The sequence below is a fragment of the Montipora foliosa genome, chromosome 13, assembly GCF_036669935.1.
Source record: "Montipora foliosa isolate CH-2021 chromosome 13, ASM3666993v2, whole genome shotgun sequence".
NCBI lineage: Eukaryota > Metazoa > Cnidaria > Anthozoa > Scleractinia > Acroporidae > Montipora > Montipora foliosa.
Window position 1 is genome coordinate 34,840,959 of NC_090881.1, and position 17,462 is coordinate 34,858,420.

Sequence of the window (17,462 nt, forward strand, 5' to 3'; positions counted from 1 at the left end):
GGGCAAAAGTCCTCTTGACACTGTGATGACTACAGTGAACTTTTGTCCTAACTGATGGTTAGGATACTTAGATACTAGGGCTAGACCATTTTCAGTTACAGACAACTACGTGCCGTATCAAGGCAAGGTACGGAAGTAATAACAAATGGAAGTACTGACAAGGAATGGAGATAAATTTCCTCGAACGCCCAAAAACCAGACAGGAAATTGTAAAATGCAGGATTGTAAAATGCAGGAATGCATCTTCTCGTAGAAGAGATGTAACGCAATTCAATACCAAAGTTGCGGATTATACTACTTCTGAGGAAAGAAAGCTGGCGATTGATTTCAACTATCAAATGGAACTGAGCTTCGCCAGGAGTATTTTCAGTAATGCAAACTACTTTTTTATCACTTATTCGCGAGGAAACATGCCCAGGTATTTAGTTCTAAATGAACCTCTAAAGTTGCATTCTATCGCTTCAGTTACTATTCAGTGCACGCATTGAAACTCTTCTTCTGTCGATAAATGATCCTGTGTTGATTGAATAAAAAGCAGCACACCCAATGGACTTCAAATTGTACATATGTGAACTTCTTAACTTAAAAGGGAACCGTACAACGTAAGTTTACATTTTGCTCGTTTCGTTGAAACTGAGATTGTAGAGAATACAAACTGAACCTAAAGATTTTTCGTCTTTTTCATGATATCATTTTTACCTTGTACTGCACGATGCGCTAAAATCCTGTTTCGTTTATTACTAATATTATTTGTGCTCTATGATCTATGATCTTTTGCAAGCAAAAGTCATGTGTACAGTTCATTTGCCTGAGTATTAGTATATGGTGTCCTACAAATTTCATTGATAAGCTCCCTTCCATGTTGCCAGGGATATCGTACTTTTGATTTGAGACAGGGTTTGTCTAAATTAACCTGACAATTCAGTTTGAACTGTTCGGACTCTCTAATTTCAGTATTTTGAATACATACAAGCTGAGCAGTACCATAACTTGCAGTGGCATGCAAGGTCAGCGAAGAAAGTCAGATGATCGGTTAGTTCATGTCCATTGAAGTAATGTGGGTTTATTTGTACCTGAGAATCTCAAGTAAAATTCGCGTTGTGAATGTAAGATTGTCAAAATGGTTTCTCACAGTCGATACATAGTCACGGGCTTGTTAGGAAAAAACATTACACCTTATAGTCTCAACGCAATCTACTACTTTGATAATCGTCTAACGGCTGTTTGCTTTCTGTTCGATGCACAAGCCCCGTTTCGACCAAACCAGAAATTCTTCTACTCATTCGAAGGACTGCCAAGGAAAACAAACTTGAATTAAGTGCATCGGTTTTCCATGGTGCAGTTTTAACTGTGTGTGCGAGACCATTATGAACTGATAAAATCAAGTCGATAGCAGTCATCGAGGTTATTTATCAGCACGCTGTTATGATATCAGTCCTTGTTTGGAAAAAAATCAACTTGAAGTAAGAAGTTGTTAGCTGTCTGACCCAAAACGAAGGCAAGAGGGAAAAATAAAGTGTGAAGTCTAATGTGATGGGGTTCATAGCAAAAATTACATTTTGCGTTTCGCGAGGTTAGTTTACTGTTGCATTTGACAGTTGCAAGTAGAATTTCACAATTATAGATATTTTGGAATTAATGTCTGGTGGATTGGATTTGCTCATACAACAATCTAAGTCCACGTTTTCATCTGTTATTTTAAAGTTGACCTTATTTTTAATAACAAGTTGTTGCTTCTGGTTTCTGTATTCACTAGAGAAGCTAAAATAAGATGTCTCAGTAAAAGCGCACTCTTTTGAAAATATCCGTTCAGTCTATTTCGGTTCTCTAGCACAATATGGGTTAGAATGACCCTAATCTTGCCGAGAAAGTTTACTGATCCAATCGCTGTTTCTTTTCAGTTCCATGGGTAAGAACATTTTCGAATTAAATAAAGAGTTTCCTGTGGTGGAAACCTGTAGTACGCTGTAGTAACAATGTACACTAAGCAAAGATATAAGAGCGCCTGATACAAGGTTAAGAGGCATTAGATCAAGGAGCATTTCTCAATTCAGTGCAGCCTTCCTAAAACATAGGTGTTGTTTGTTCTGAATTACACCCGCTATGTTAATACAAAAGACAAGTTAGAGTCAGAAGTTTAAAGGCATTTTTTGACTTCTCAGTAGTTTAACTGGTGTAGGTAACATTACTGGCTTTTTCCTTAGTGTTTTCACTTCGATGCCATGTAGATGTAACAATCTCATCAAATGCCAGACGACTTGATGATTCTCATAGCGGGGGAACTCTAGACAAAATACTTTAGTTAGTATCGTCTGTGGCATCTGAGAGGTGTTTAACGTTCAGATGTGGAACATTGAATACATGGACAAATATGACGTACAATTGCAAATTGTACAAGGCTTACCCGTATTATTTTGCTGACTTTTCAAAGTTGCAAACAGCAATCAGAAACAGGCACTTCGAAGAAAGCATTGGTCACGAGGTGAAGAAAACCGGAATCGACATTATAAAAAAAAAAATTTTGGGCTCTGACGTAAAATCTCAAGGATCCTCATATGCACAGCTCAACGTAACGTAGGATTATTTGAGCAACTTTCAACGGTAACTAGGACACGCAAATTGCACTCGGTAAACAGAGCAAAATTAGGAACTGATATTTTGGGCTCGTTATTTACCTGATGATGTTTGCACCTGGAAAACCGCTGAGAATTAAATGACAATGTGTTTAAGCGATACAGAGTTGTAATGGTTTCCTTCCTGCTTTAAGGGCGTTCGCCTTTTTGATCAAACCGTTTTCATTCACCGCAGGCGTTGTCTAATTTTGTGTAAAGTCGGAAATTTTAAGAGCATTGCGGACAGGTCTCTAACTCTCTCTCTTTCTCTGGGTCACTGAATAATAGATTTGCATCAAATAACATAATCGGATTCCATTAAAAACAACCTTAATCCTCAGTTAAAATATTGCTGTATAGCTTGGAGAATATGGGTGCAACTTTATACACAACGTCTGGAATAGGCTAGGGGTGTGAATCAGTTGCAAAATTGCAATCTTATAACGACCGAAGACTGATACATTTTTTTTTACCTGCAAATTAATGACCGTTACGTTGGAACGGCAGTTAGAGATTTTTGTAGAACAGTCTTTACCGAATCATTGTGGTAATATCGTTATGTTTTGAGACTTCATAGACATGCCACTTGAAAGTGTACAAGTTTATTTTTCTTTTTTCATACAGTTAAGGACGGTGCCTACTAATTAAAGATATTTTTGCCCCGGTGTGTGACTATGCCGGAAATGTAGATCTTAACAAGTGTTATTGAAATCCAAAACGAAAATTGGGGGTAACCACGCATTTTTAAAAGATAATTCATGAATAATATTTGTAAAATACAAAGCAATGTATGGCGTTCTTTTTCAAATTGAAGCTTGATTATCTCTCAAAAATGCATGGTTACCCCCAATTTTCTTTTTGGATACCAAGAGTACTTACTAAGATCTACTTTCTCCGGATAGTTTTAAACCGCGCAAAAATATCCCTGTTTTACTAAGCGTTACTGATAGGAAATCCGAGTATCTCGAGATGCGCAGAACGTATGCGCAATAACAATAGTAGGCACCGTCCTTAAAGAAACTCCACCAATCCCTTGTTATTTTTGTTTCGTAGTATTTGGCAAGAGTTGAAGCTTAAAATTAGATCGCCATTGCTATTGATCTTGTGGCTCAGGTCTCAGTTTGAACTCTGTGCGATAAGAAAAAAATCAGATAGGTTCCATCCTGTTCGGTTACCCAATAAACGTTAGTCTTAAATTCATATTTGGTCACTTTCGGGCATAGATACAAATCAAGATAACCACTTACCATGCGCGTAGCAGTATGGGCAGTATGAGAAAGCCAGGGGATCAAAAAGGTGTTTCCTAGTATACAAATACAAAAAAGGCACAATACAAGTAACAAAGGGCAACTGTGTAGGGGAACTTGAAAAAATTATGGTCTAGTCAGTAGAACAAAATATAATTTTTTCCTCAGTGAACGACCTTATACTACAACAGTTAACAACTGAGGTGTTCCTCACTTTTAAGATTAATTCGTTTGCACACACAAGCAGCACTCGATGATTTCGCGTGATTTAAGCAAATCCGCTTTTTTGTTGAAAAGCAACCAATAATTTGTTATTCTCAACTTTGGACCTCGCAGCTACGTATTTAGCATCCCACGTGCTCATGTTTTGCAATGTAAGATTTTTCCAAGGGCATAGTTCAAGAACCACATTTACTGATCTTACTTCAGTTCCGCAGAATAATTTTGCTACAGATTTTTTCCTCTTGAGAAATTGGGTAAATCACGTTGTTAGACCATGAAGATTACGTATTTACAATTCTAGTGATACTGGATTAATCCAAGAGACTATTTGCAAGCTTTTACAAGCGAATCCTTTCAGTAAGTAATGCCTTCTACAACAATCTGGACGCTATTACAGACATCACTTCCTATCAATCAGTGCAAAGTCGAAGTCCCAGATTTTCAGAGAACATCACTTGGAGTGCGCTAAAAAATATATTTTGCTGATGACCTAATTTTATGTCAGTTGTTTTAACTATTCAATTAAAAATCAGGTGTTGAAATGATTCAGATCCCGAAATTGAGTAATGTTTATTCTATTTATGCATTAACTCCGAGATGCAACTTCCACGGGCTTGACACTTAAGCTACATTTTAGAGTTGTGCACTTCTACTTCTAAACCAGTAAATAACCTCTACTGCCCAAATAACCTCTTTAGAGGCTTTTGAGCCGAAATAAATAAACAAGCGAAATTTTACTGTGACGTAAATATCACATGATGTTTTGGTGTTGATCGATATTTAGGATAAAAATGTGGGTCAATCAATCAATCAATCACTCTCATAAACAAGGTCATCATTGAAACACTTTCTTGCCGTCAAATGCTTTTTTTTCAGGAAAGTAAGCATCTAAGTCGAGTTTTTGTCTAAAGATTAAAACACTTAAACTTGTTCTAAACGTGGACAGTTTCCTGTAAACAATGATTTCCCACTCGCTTAGTCACTTGAGATATATCTTAATAAACATCGCATTAGAGCTGTATACTTTCTATATTTTTAGCTTCCTCATTTATCACATTTCAGAAAAGAACCCTCCCTTTAAAATAAGATTAATTTAAAGCATTCCGCTGGCTGGTTTAATCGGTTTAGGAAAATAATGGACGGTCTATGTTTCGAATCATAAACAACTGTTTGTTAGCCCTTTTGAGGGGAAACTGTTGCGACCAAACTTATTAAAACGTGAAGCTTTTCTCCGTAAAAACGTCCAAAAAAGGTTTTGAATCGTCGAGAGCCTTGTGCCAGGGATACCCTCTCACAACATCAGCTTGTCCTAATAATGAAATTGTTGTCGAATAGATCAAGAGCAGCTTTTCTCTGACATTGAAAGGCACTAGAACGTTCAGAACCAAGAAAAATTACGATGGCCAATCCATCTGTGCCGGAAAGAAAACGATCATATGAATGTTTTCAAGCTAGCTGGTTCAAAGACAAAAACCGGAAAAGACAATTAACAAACATCTAACACAACTAACTGAAGGGCTGCATGCATTTCTGTCGAGCTTTTCAGAATACAGCAGTCCTGCGACGAGAAAAGATTATATAACGAAGAAGTTTTGACAATTTAGGAAAAAATACCTTGCTATATTCGCGATGATAGTATAAAGGCTGCCCGGTATCTAATATCATAAAAGAGACTCGGGAGAGCAAGGTAGGGTGTTAATTTTTCCTGCCAAACGGTTATACAAATCTGGCCGATGCAGTCCCCACACTACGGAATCGGAAATAGTAATCGTAAAGTAGTTAGAGTCTTGTCGAGAGCACTCTTAAGTGTTCTCCAAGCACTTTTAAAATGCTTTGCTATCTTTGATAAAACCATATCGCATCCACAGTTTGGTTATATGAATGAGAATACCTTTATTTAAGTGTCAAACTAAAATCGTAGTAAACGAACTTCTAAATGGGGACACTATTATTTAAAGTAAACAATTATTATAAAAATAAAAATTGATAAAACTATTTACATGCGTATAATTAGTAAATAGAAACCAGGATATAAAACTGAGGAGATAATTTACATCTGGCATGTTTATTTACTTTTATGATTGTTTTCGTCGTTGCACAGAATGTTATAACACATTGAAAAACTCTTTAATAATTTATGAACGCAACAGCCTATCAAAACATTGATAAACGTCACGTGCTTAGGAAAAACTCCGGAGGATGGGGGGGGGGGGGGGGGGAGGAGGTAAGGGGCTACTCCCAGAAAAATTGGGTGGGGATGTGCGGCCCGTTTCCTGAAACCAAAAGAGAGACTAAAATATACGATTTTCCCTACCCTATTTCAGACCTTACTAAAAACTTAGATACTCTATTTCAGCCCTTTTTCAGCTGTTACACGGTTGGCGTAACAATTTGAGAAGGGTTTTTGTTGATGGTCTTATCACCTTATGGTCAGTCAGGTGGGGTACCCCACCTTCAGCATTCACAAAGTGGGTTACCCGGCTCGGCTGACCGGGAAAAACGCCTCGGTGAGGTACCCCACCTCTCATGTGAACACAATCAAGAAAAAAAGAGAAATTGTATGGAGAAATTGGTTACCCCACCTCCATGTGAACAAGCCCTAAAAACACTAGGCTACGTCTCGTGTTTTTCAACCCGACGAAACACTGCAGCATTACATAATCAGACACAAGGCTTAGGTAAATAAAAAGAAATTTGCAAATAACAAATGTACAAAGCATCTTACTGAACACTCTTTTTGTTGTTTTGCACTCAAAACTCATTAATGATTTAATCAACTAAAATCCATGCATCACAATTTTTAACAATATTTATTTCATAGTAAGCTAACTGTGATGGTTCCTTACAAAAATTCCACACGTAATTATCTATCCGTTTCACACTTTGTCGAGAAGGTAAAAAATGTTGTGCAGTACTGTCTGTCATCACTAATTAGCCACCAATACTTTGGCTCGTTGATTCGAAAACTTGTGCGCCAGTGCCGGATGAGTCTCGGGTAGATATCAGCTCACAAAACTGGTTAATCTCAACCCGGCAAACAAGTCTGGCTTTTCATGCTTCATTAAACTATTCAAGCCGTCTTAAACTCTATACCGCTGAAAGGAAGATTCAGTCATCGATGCGCCATTTCGTGGACTTTAATTATCCTAGGCTTACCGACATCAACTTAAACTGACGTGGTAAGGGCTTAAATAGAATACAGAGGCTTAACTTTCAAATACGAAAGTGGAAGGATTTGTTTCGCTTCAAGAACGCTGGCTCCACAAAAACACATAGTCATGTCCTTCGACAATAACTGCAATCAGCGTTCAATCAAGCTTTTGTTGATCAATCAAGGGGTCATTTTCTCGAGACTGAAATTTACTTTGTGTCATTTCATGTGACGATTAAAAGTATCAAATGATGCCAAAAACACTTCATATGCATAGCAGTCTTGCCGCTCCTGAAAAAAAATCCTTCCACAGTAACGTCGTTGAAATTTAAAAAAAGACATTGTTCAAAAAAACAGTTTTTCAGGAACACATCTGCTGAGAATTTCCTGATTTCGTTTGGTAAGAAACTCCATCCAGGAACAAAGCATATTTCCCATAACTTACAACCTTACCATTCAACAACATCAAACAGCAAGTGTAAAAGCATATTCAGAAAATTTCACAGTACATCACCACCACACTGTGGAGGTATAAAAAAATTCCTACAAAATAGGTTAAGCTGGTTAAGTGCTTATATTTGGAATTTAGGGGTAGTATGTTTTATAACACGAAAATTTTAGCATGAAATGAAATTAAACTTGTTGAAATAAAGGCTCATTTAAATTCAGACTGACCAGAAATGAAGAATGAGTTTCTATTTAAGTGTTACAGCAAAGTATGTTTGGCAAGTCCATCTGCTGTATGCATATTTACACTTATGACAACGTGGTGACAAAAATTTCACGGCGCAAACAACACGTTTTACAAGCAAGATAAATGTGATCCATGATTTTTAAATTAGAAATTCAAATCAATATTGTAAAACAAAAAAAAGTACATCACTATTTAGGGAGAGGACAGCCATTAGGTAAAACCCCACCACAAATTATGCAAGTGTATTTCAAGAGGCATGATCTGCAGTTTTGTTCAAAAGGAGAGTTAAAAGTTACGAGGGGTGGATTCGTATTCGGGCCTATCCTCGATTATATACGTATGCGGAAAAAGCTAACAGTGAAATAAAAATACTCTATTTACACTTCGTGGTATTACAGCTTGATGTCGTGGGATAGAGAAAAACAAAGAAAAAAATAAAATAAGAAAAACACTCAGTGGAAGTACACAGCAAGCCGGATAAGTGACAAAACGTGAATGAGTTGTATTCGGGTCACCGAAAATAAACCATGTTGATGGGTTGGTCAAAGTGTGATTTGAACGTTGGAGCATCACTTACGTGCTAATCCAGCTCTATAGGCAACGCTAGCTAATTGTAGGTTACTAGGTCAGGGCAACTCTGGTAAAAATGAAGACTGATGCAATTGCTAGCCGAAGTGGACATATTGAAAGGCAGAGTGCGAATAAATGACATTCTTGTAGGCAGGAAAAAAGGAAACAAAACGGAAGCTTTTGGACAATACCGTGACTGAAGTCTATACATTGCGCCTGCATGGAGAACCATTTCTTATTTTAATCGAATTAATTCATTTACTTGTAGGATACATTACTTATGTATAACAACGGGAATAAAACTTCCCGATCTTCAAAAAAGGAAGGGATCATAGAAAACATATTGGAACGGGAGAAAGTGAAAAGTGATTACTACTGCTGTACGTGTTTAGCTCTATGAAGAGCTTCTAGAGGGTTGGTTAGCACTTTGTTTTAAGGCATCAATTATCTTTACGTATCTTTGGAAGGTCTGATGCAGTTAATAAAAGAAATTGCACATGACATTAGACAACTTTTGCCGGCATGGTGGTATTTGCAGCAATCTGAACTCTGGGGACTCAAACCACATTCTGTGTGAATTCGGGTGCGCTGAAAAATACCCCGAGCAGTGGTTTTCTCATCTTTAGGCCGGAACCACTGATCGCAGGATAGCTGAAAAAGGGTCTTGAAAAAGACAAACGCCGGATGTTTCTGTGAAAGAAGTAAAGTCTTTTCACCCACTCTAGAATGAATGAGCACTCTCTCTGCGTCAAGAACAACCAAAGCGCCCACCACACACACAAAAAAAGAAGTAATCTGAAAAAAGCTTGTGTCCTTTTTCCGTGATTAAGTCACACAACCTTAGACCGCGCAAAGTGTAAGTTTTCTTTAGCAGTGAGGCGTTGACAGAGATCAGCAGTATTCATTAACTTAGAGTTGCCTCACTCTTTTCTCCTTAGAAAAATGTTAATCTGACTTAATTCCTACCTTGTGGCTGAAAAGGGGGGCTTGTAATTATGCAACAATATATCAACTGTGCGTGCTTGCGGTTTGATCAGTTTGTCTTTAACAGCGCCTTATATCCCGATTTGATCCTATCACCTTAGATGAAGTTGTGAAATCTGCTACCCAGATGAATGACACTTAAGACTTTTGGGCGTCTACACGTGGCTTCCAGGTCCGACAAAGTAATTATTGTTATTTTTGAAATGCAAACTTCGGTGTTACAACAGAGTCCTCTCCAAAACAAAACAGAAAATGGAGAGAAAATTTTATTTCTTTTTTAATTCTCCGCGGAAAAGTTTAAAACAAGAACAAAGAAAATCTCGAGACAATGACAGTTTGTTTCATTGCACCAGGGTAAATTTCCTGTCTATGAATTTTGTAAACGTCCCAAGTTTAGGGTATCTGATGAATAGATGGAATAAATTATAGCAGAGTCATAAAATGGAAAAGGCTTGCAAAGAAAAGAAAATTTGCTCTCGAATCTCACATAACACAACACAATGCAACGCCAACTGATGCTGCATTTAGCAGTTTTGACGCGAACAACACATTCGGAAGTGACCAATGCAAAGAGGTCTTTTACACACAGGATGATACATACTTTTTTTCCGCGTAATCTACCGAACGTGGGGCGCTCTGATTTTCAAGAGAATTTTCCACGAGGGAACTGCATTATAATCTTTAAAACTATCGGCAGAGTCAACACTAATCTGAGTGGGTGGTTTATAACCCATAAGGCAACACCAAAAAACTTTTGACATATATAGTAGTTGTTTATTGACTGTCTAACAAAACAATGGGCTCTTTCATTTTTCTGGTGTTCTTAGTTTTATGACATCCGAGCTAGTCTTTTTCAGACTGCCAGAAAGAAAAAAAACAGTTTCACTGAGTCATAAACAACAACAACACCTTGAAAGGAGACTTGACCTCTAAATATACTCGATACAATGGGGTGCACTTTTTTTTCTCAAGTTCAAATTTGTTATTTTTGCAAACTCTAAGGCCTTGGCGACTTAATACTCCTTTTTTGTTTGCCCACATTTCCTCTTCTTTGTTAAAAATTGCAGGTATCGTCATTTTAATAAACCGATTGGAGTCACCATAAGCCGGATACCAATACATTAGAAAGAATCTTCCTGGTGGTCGTTTAATTTCCACATTTATGCCAATTATATTTGTGATGTGATCCTATGGAGGTGTTGGCGAAAGATCCGATTAGTTTTAAGTGATTAGTTCAACCACTTACCAGCAATTCGTTTTTTTCCCGTAGGAACAAGCTATCATGTGATTCAACGAAGAATTCGAACACACACTGAACGACAAATCGAACGTTAAGTTTGTTCACTGGAGTGCGAAGAAGAGACAAATGTTACTTATCATTTGTGGATTCAAGGTTGGTGGTCCTTGCGGTTCAGCAAGGGGATTTCTGATCGAAAATCGTTGAAGCTGATCGACAAATACATACACTGCAGGATCGAGCCAGGTGACACGACAGGTGACGTCAGTAAGATAGTTTTAAGCCCATGGTAAATTATTTGCAAACTGTAAAGAAAAAATGGAAAGAGCTCTTTACCCTATTGCTACCCTGTGGCTTAAAATACTTGTGAGGTATTAGCTTTATACAACTGGAAGCCTTCGCAACCAATGTATATTTATAAAGAGCATTATTCACGTGATATAAACTGAAAACAAATGAACATGTGACGTCACGGGATTGAAAAGAGAGTTGAGATGAACAAAGAAAGACTATGAGGGCATTTGTACCATTGGTGAAACAATGAAACTAAAATATTTAGGATTCGTCTGAATATTATAGCAGGTTGGAATAGATTATTGAAACAATGAGTAACGAGTATCTTGTTGCTATTGTGCAGATAAGTGAGTGAACATGGACCAAATAAACCACTGCGATAGTATTTTACATGAGAGGAAGGCGACCAAATGGCTAGTAGACAAAGGAAAAGCTAAGTTGTTTTTTGTTTTACTATACCCAGTCTAAAACACTTTCCTTGATAACAGTACTGCTAAACCATAGCTAATTATTTAAAGACTATAAATCGCAATCATAAACTTGAGAATTACAAGATACGTTGAGTAAATTGTAAAAGCTAAATCTCAAAGTGAATGGTAATCACTCTCTTAAAGATTTTGTCCAAAAATTCTTTCCGGCTGTAACTGAGGGAAAGAAATTTCATATGTATACTTGGGATTAAACTATATTTGGAGTACGTTTTTTTTCAATCTTTTGTCTCTTGTATTTCACATTATTTACAGAAGGGCAGCAGCAAGGTCATTTGAAAATGCTATTGATCGAAAGGCGGAAAGTGTTTGAGTTATTGGACTCTGAACCATGATCACCAGCCCGACTTACTTAGCAGAGAATAATCCTTCAGTTAAACAAGCCGAGTTGATTTCTTGATGTAATCGGACTCCATGCATAGTAGGTCAGTGTGAAAAAAATTCGTCGAAAAAAAATTCCGAGAACTACTAAATTACTGACTCATCTCATTTGGCAGTCAGAGGAATTTTTTGCCAAAACTGATCAAGCAAGGAGTCCCGTTATTTATTAATTGTAGACACGCCTCTTAATCCGAAATTTGATTAACCCCTCGGTCACATTAGCACTTAATTGCGACGTTTGTTTGTGATGTCCTTCATGCAAACTCCAGCAAACTATAAAGTGGGGCGGGACAGGGGGGTCAAAACCTCCCGCTTCCCGTACCTTTATCTCCCACTTCCCGTACTTTTATCTCCCGGCTCCCGCCCTTTTCAGTCCTGCTCCCGTCCCCTATAAATTAGGAGACTCAAAACACATCTTGGTCATTTAGCTACATAATTCTTAAGTGACGACGTTCTTAATTGTTCTAACTTGCAGTTCTGAGGTTTTTACAAAATGGGTCCGATTAAAGGTGCCGCCGAAAGCGGTGTCCCTCTTGGGGGCCCCGGGAAATTTTGGAATTTTTAGTCCTCAGAAACAAGTTTTCCGCAATCAGTCCGGCGTTTGTTGGGATCATAAAGTCATTTAAATATGGAAGTGGGATATGACGAACTTGCAGCGAAATGTCACCTCGTATTGAAATCTTTTGTCCGTTCTGATTCACGGTCATAAGGAGCAAGCTCCCAAGGTGTTCCATGCACGGACTCAGATATTTCACTACCACACCGAGAAATGCTAAGACGTATTAAAGTGCAGCAGTTATGCGACAGCCGCTTGACATTTCATAACCTATGACGTGACCATCGTGAAAGGGTTTACAATTTCACCGGAAGTAAGCGCGTTTTTCAGCCCAAGCACGAATTTTTTGTTTGCTTGATTGCTCAGAAGACGCTAATGCAAGTCGGATATCACTTGGGTTCTTGTTTAACGCATTAATAAATGACAACAAGTAGCGTTTTGCATTTCTCTCCCGCTTCCTGCCCTCGTAGAACTCCCGCATCCCGCCCTTTCCTCTCCCGACTCCCGTACCCCTCCCGCCCCTATTCTCCGGGGCTCCCGTCCCCCTGTCCCCCTCCACTATAAATTTTCAAGCAAGCACGGCACGGTCACATTGAAAATTACGGCAGCTCGCTGTACGGAATTGGCGATGATTTGATCTGGAGTCGTGGTCAAAAGGCGATGGTATCCTTGACATGTTCGAATGAACAATAATGCCTGCAAAACTTCGCGATACCCTAATCAAAGCCGATGTCCTCGAGTTGACCGCGAAACATCAAGCTTTCTAATTACGACCGTCTTCCCTATTGGTCAGCTAATGTCATTTGTTTACCTAGCACAGCTCAAGAGCACCAGAGTGCTCTTGTTATGAGCTGCGGATCCTCTGACGTTTTGAGCTACGCCGCCTCTTTTATAAGCAAGCAAGCAATGCTCTGTTCGGTCGGTCACATCTGTGACGAGATAGGAATGAGCTAAGAAACCAAACATGGGCAAAACAAGCCTGTCTAGCCCGAATGTGACTGAGGAGTTAGTCAGCCGTTATCGAAACTTGCGGCGCTTTCCACTGCGGTAAAATTTTCAGATTGGTTCCCGGAGAGGTTGAACTCCAATTGAACTCCAATTTACGAAAGATTGGACAGTTGACCAAAAAGTTATCAAGAGAAAAATCCATATGCTTGGATTTGAAGGCAGCTACACGATAAATTGACAAAAGAGGGCTTGTGTTCAAGAAAAAAAATAGAATAAAACACTATTTCAAATTGGACAGAAGGTACTAGGAAATTTAAATGAAAAGAATTTAATCGAATGACCATAATTCTTTAACTTCTACAGTCGTCATATTCCATGACATGATGACGTGCCACAATAGCAATGTCCGGGCTTTACACCCATTCTACCTGTTACTTATGGTGCAGATAAGTAATCAATGCCACTTCATTGCCACGCTCTAAGAAATCCATTTGCTGTGTTTGATAAGTGAAGCATCAAGAGTTATCGAGAACAAATCCTTACTATACAATACAACAATCTTGCATGTTCCAATAGAAGGGGTTTTTTAGGCGAAGTCTTAAATGCTATTTCTGGACAGCCACTTAATGGATTGTCTGCTAGTCAATAACGTGACTTCATACTGTTTAACCTGCAGTTCATACATTTGTGAAGACATCACTTTTACCCCTTGTCTCAGTGAAAATTAGCTATGTTTCGTTATAGTACTGGATTATGCATCTAAGTATTTTGATGAACATGTAAGAATAACTATGTGGATCAGGTCTTTTGTCGTGAGATAAATTTCATTTGGGCGACCATCAGTCAATAATAAAAATTTTCTCAAGTGGGATTTGACGGAGAAGATCCGTCAAAGTTGTACCATAATTGTTTTCATAGAAAGTAAACTCTCGATCGAACAAACGGTATAGTTTAACTTAATTATTACGGTAAAAATAAAATACCTGCTTTATGATGACATAGTATTCTGCGGAAATTACTCGGTCCGTAATTACGAAGGCGGACATGCACGTTGTAAACAAGTCCTTTTGAAAACAATGAACGTATCTCTCAATGAGTATCAAAGTAAAAACTTAAATTGAAGTGGTTAACGCCCTCCTTTTTCCTCCATCCACTTGGCAGATATCACGCTCTCAAAAATATGGTGGACAGTTCAAATCAATGTTAACTATATGGAAGACTCTCTTGATATGTCAGATTTTTTTAACTGATTGGTTTCTCTTAAAAACGAGAAAAAGGACTTTGTTTACTTACCATAGGTGTCAAAGACCATGGTGCAAGAGAAATTTAAGTGGGCAGCCCAGCTAAGTTTGAACTCACAGAAAAGAGAAAATGATGCACGAAAACACTTCAATTCCTACGATTAAGTCACGCAGCAACTTTTTGCTGATAAAAAAGGTAATGCGAGATTTCCAACTCCGTACAAATAGATGGGCGACATTCTCCCTAACCAAACGGATTTTTGTAAAAAAAGTCACAGTACCTGACCAGCGAAAGCCAGTGAATATTCTAACCTGCAACAAAACATAACATTTAAAAAATCCTTAGAATTAGAGTTTTCAAGGTTTTAATGAATACGGGTCCCTCATCAGCTATTACTCATATGACTGGAGCTGGTGGAAAGAAGTGGAAGCTACACAAAGTGAAATGTATCTTTTTCTTCAAGACCGTGATATGCTGCTTCAAGATCGTGCTGGTGTTCCCTGATAATATTGGTACAAGTTACCCAAAACAAGTCGTTCTGCGTACTTGTCCTGACCTATACTAGTAAAGATCCGATGAATAATCTTGCAATCATGTTTAAAAATAGAGCTGTAAACAGTACAAGCGAAAAGAAAGAACCATTTGTTTAACAAAACCACCGCATTGTCCCGGAGGGTGGTTCCTTAATTAAAACTACCTCTGAAGTATCCTTTGATCGACGTTAATCCTCAATATGTCTTATTATAAGGCGCTTAAGCTGGCCCATTGTTATTTTGTATCAAACCAAAGGAAGGCACCTGAAGAGTTTTCTGAGTGTCGGTTATAACACAGAAATACAATGGAGATAAATTTTGATACACTGAACCGGAATGAAATCTTGAGTACTCAAGAAAATTGAAAGTCAACAAAAGAACGATTCATTGCAGAACTAGGAACTGGAGCTTTCGGGTGAAAATCTAGCCCGAAAATCTAACCTCGATCTGCTTGCTAGGGACAGAAAAGTGGCTATAAGGGAATAACTTCAGGGCAACATGCCAAACTTTTATATCACGCATGAGACTTTTTTGATCAGGTTCGCATAATTCAATGTCCGTCAGGCAGATTTTACCATTGTGACGTTATCAAACCATTTAAGTCTTGAGCAATCCTTGCTTAACTTCCTCGAAATAAAAATTGCCGTTAGCCTTTCGCGAATTTTTGCAGTGACTATTTATTACAATAAAACCATTCCTAATTTCCACGTTGCCCCGGACATCCTTTTTTTTTCCCGTCCCCTCCCCACCAAGATGAAGCTGAGGGACCGGTAGGCCTTCCTTGAAGCTTACCTTCGCATCACCGTAGCGTTGGGATGAGCGAAGGTGTTATGGGCAACTTTTCAACTTCAGGATAACCAGCCACCTTAAAAAAATGGCAGTTAAAAGCTCTTGTTCCGACAGTACCGCACTCGAGAGTTAATACTAGTTTTAAATCAAGTACTGTTTAGTGTTCTCCTAAGGAGCAGTGTCAACACTTGTGTTACACTGTGTTTCTCTCAAGTCTGAGCGCAACCATTAAATGATAACCGTTTTAAAATGGGCCGCTAGAATTAACTGCTGTTAATTAGCACTGTTGAAATGGGTGCTGAGTCTCAAATGTTTTCATGCAAGGCTTTTGAAATGGCTGCCTAAGGGGCTGTTTTCCTGGTGGGAGATCCCAGCATGTGGAAGATCCTCGAAGGCTGGACATCCAAGCGGCATATTTTTTCAGTTCACTTTACGTGAAAAACGTCGTACTTGGCCTTACGATCTTCCTAGCGATGGGATCGTTCTTGCACCGTGTAAATGTCAAGCTTCATTCACCCGTCCAGTGCTAGAAGGCGGCTAGACGTTCAACCATCATTCAAGTTAGAGTTTGCTACCAATATGGTCAATACTTAAGCAAGAATTTGTGGCCCTGACAAAAAAATATCGCTTGCAGCGAGCGTAATTAAAATTGGTTAAGTAAGCTTCATCACGGTTTAAAATCATGGTTACGTTGAAATTTAAGCTTAATGCTAACCTGCGATCAGGCCCATTTTTAGCTTCGCCCATATGTTCTCTTATGTCGTCGCTCGCTAAAATTGGGCCTGACCAAAAGTCTCTCAAGAATTCCGTTTGGTCGGCCAAATTTTGGCCGACCAAACTCGTGATCTGATTGGCTGTTGAAACGCCGGAAGTGAAAATGCCATCGTGATTGCGCGGAGCTCTCGCGAAGTCCTCGAGACTAATCCGCCATAAGTGTGCGAAGAAATTTGCTCCCTTTTGTTCTTACAATGCCGTGGACGGTGCAACTTGATTTTTTTTGTATAAATGGAGATATGCCATCTGAAATATCTCATAACTTGTTCAGAATCGGGTTTGAATCTCTGGAACGAGTGAAATTAGCGATTCCGTTGTCGAGCTCTGTGGCCATGGGGTTGAAAGAACTTTGGCACAAAGTTCCCTGATGTTTTGAAAGCCGCTAAATAGCTGGTTCTTTCAAATGGCAATGAAAGCCGATGCATATTGGTTTCCTGGATGAGACAAGGGACATATATATCAACAGGAGGAGATGCTGATAAAATCGCAAGTTACACTAATGCATGTTTTGAATATCTGTGTATCAAACGGCTTTATTTATTTACTTTACATGACTGATGACACGGTTTTTTTGCACACTTCATAATATTTCCAGTTGATTTAACTTAAAACTCACACTCCAGAAACTAAAATGGCATGTTTCCAGAGAGATCAATTGTACAACAATAAAAGAAACTTTGCGAGTCCATCTTACTGTTCGTACTCCATCAAAAAATTAACAGCCGAACGTATAATGATTT

General features: G+C 38.5%; 1 protein-coding gene across 1 annotated transcript in view; it reads right to left on the minus strand.

Moving 5' to 3' along the window:
• The window catches only part of LOC137982951 (chordin-like protein 1), a 34,806-nt gene extending 25,286 nt beyond the window's left edge, over positions 1-9,520 (minus strand). Inside the window, exons 1-2 of the mRNA XM_068830118.1 lie at positions 9,463-9,520; positions 3,860-3,915 (exon numbers count right to left, since the gene is read on the minus strand). The gene's annotated coding sequence lies outside the window, so the exon portion shown is untranslated. The remainder of the gene's footprint in view (positions 1-3,859; positions 3,916-9,462) is intronic.
• Between the last annotated feature and the right edge of the window lie 7,942 nt (positions 9,521-17,462).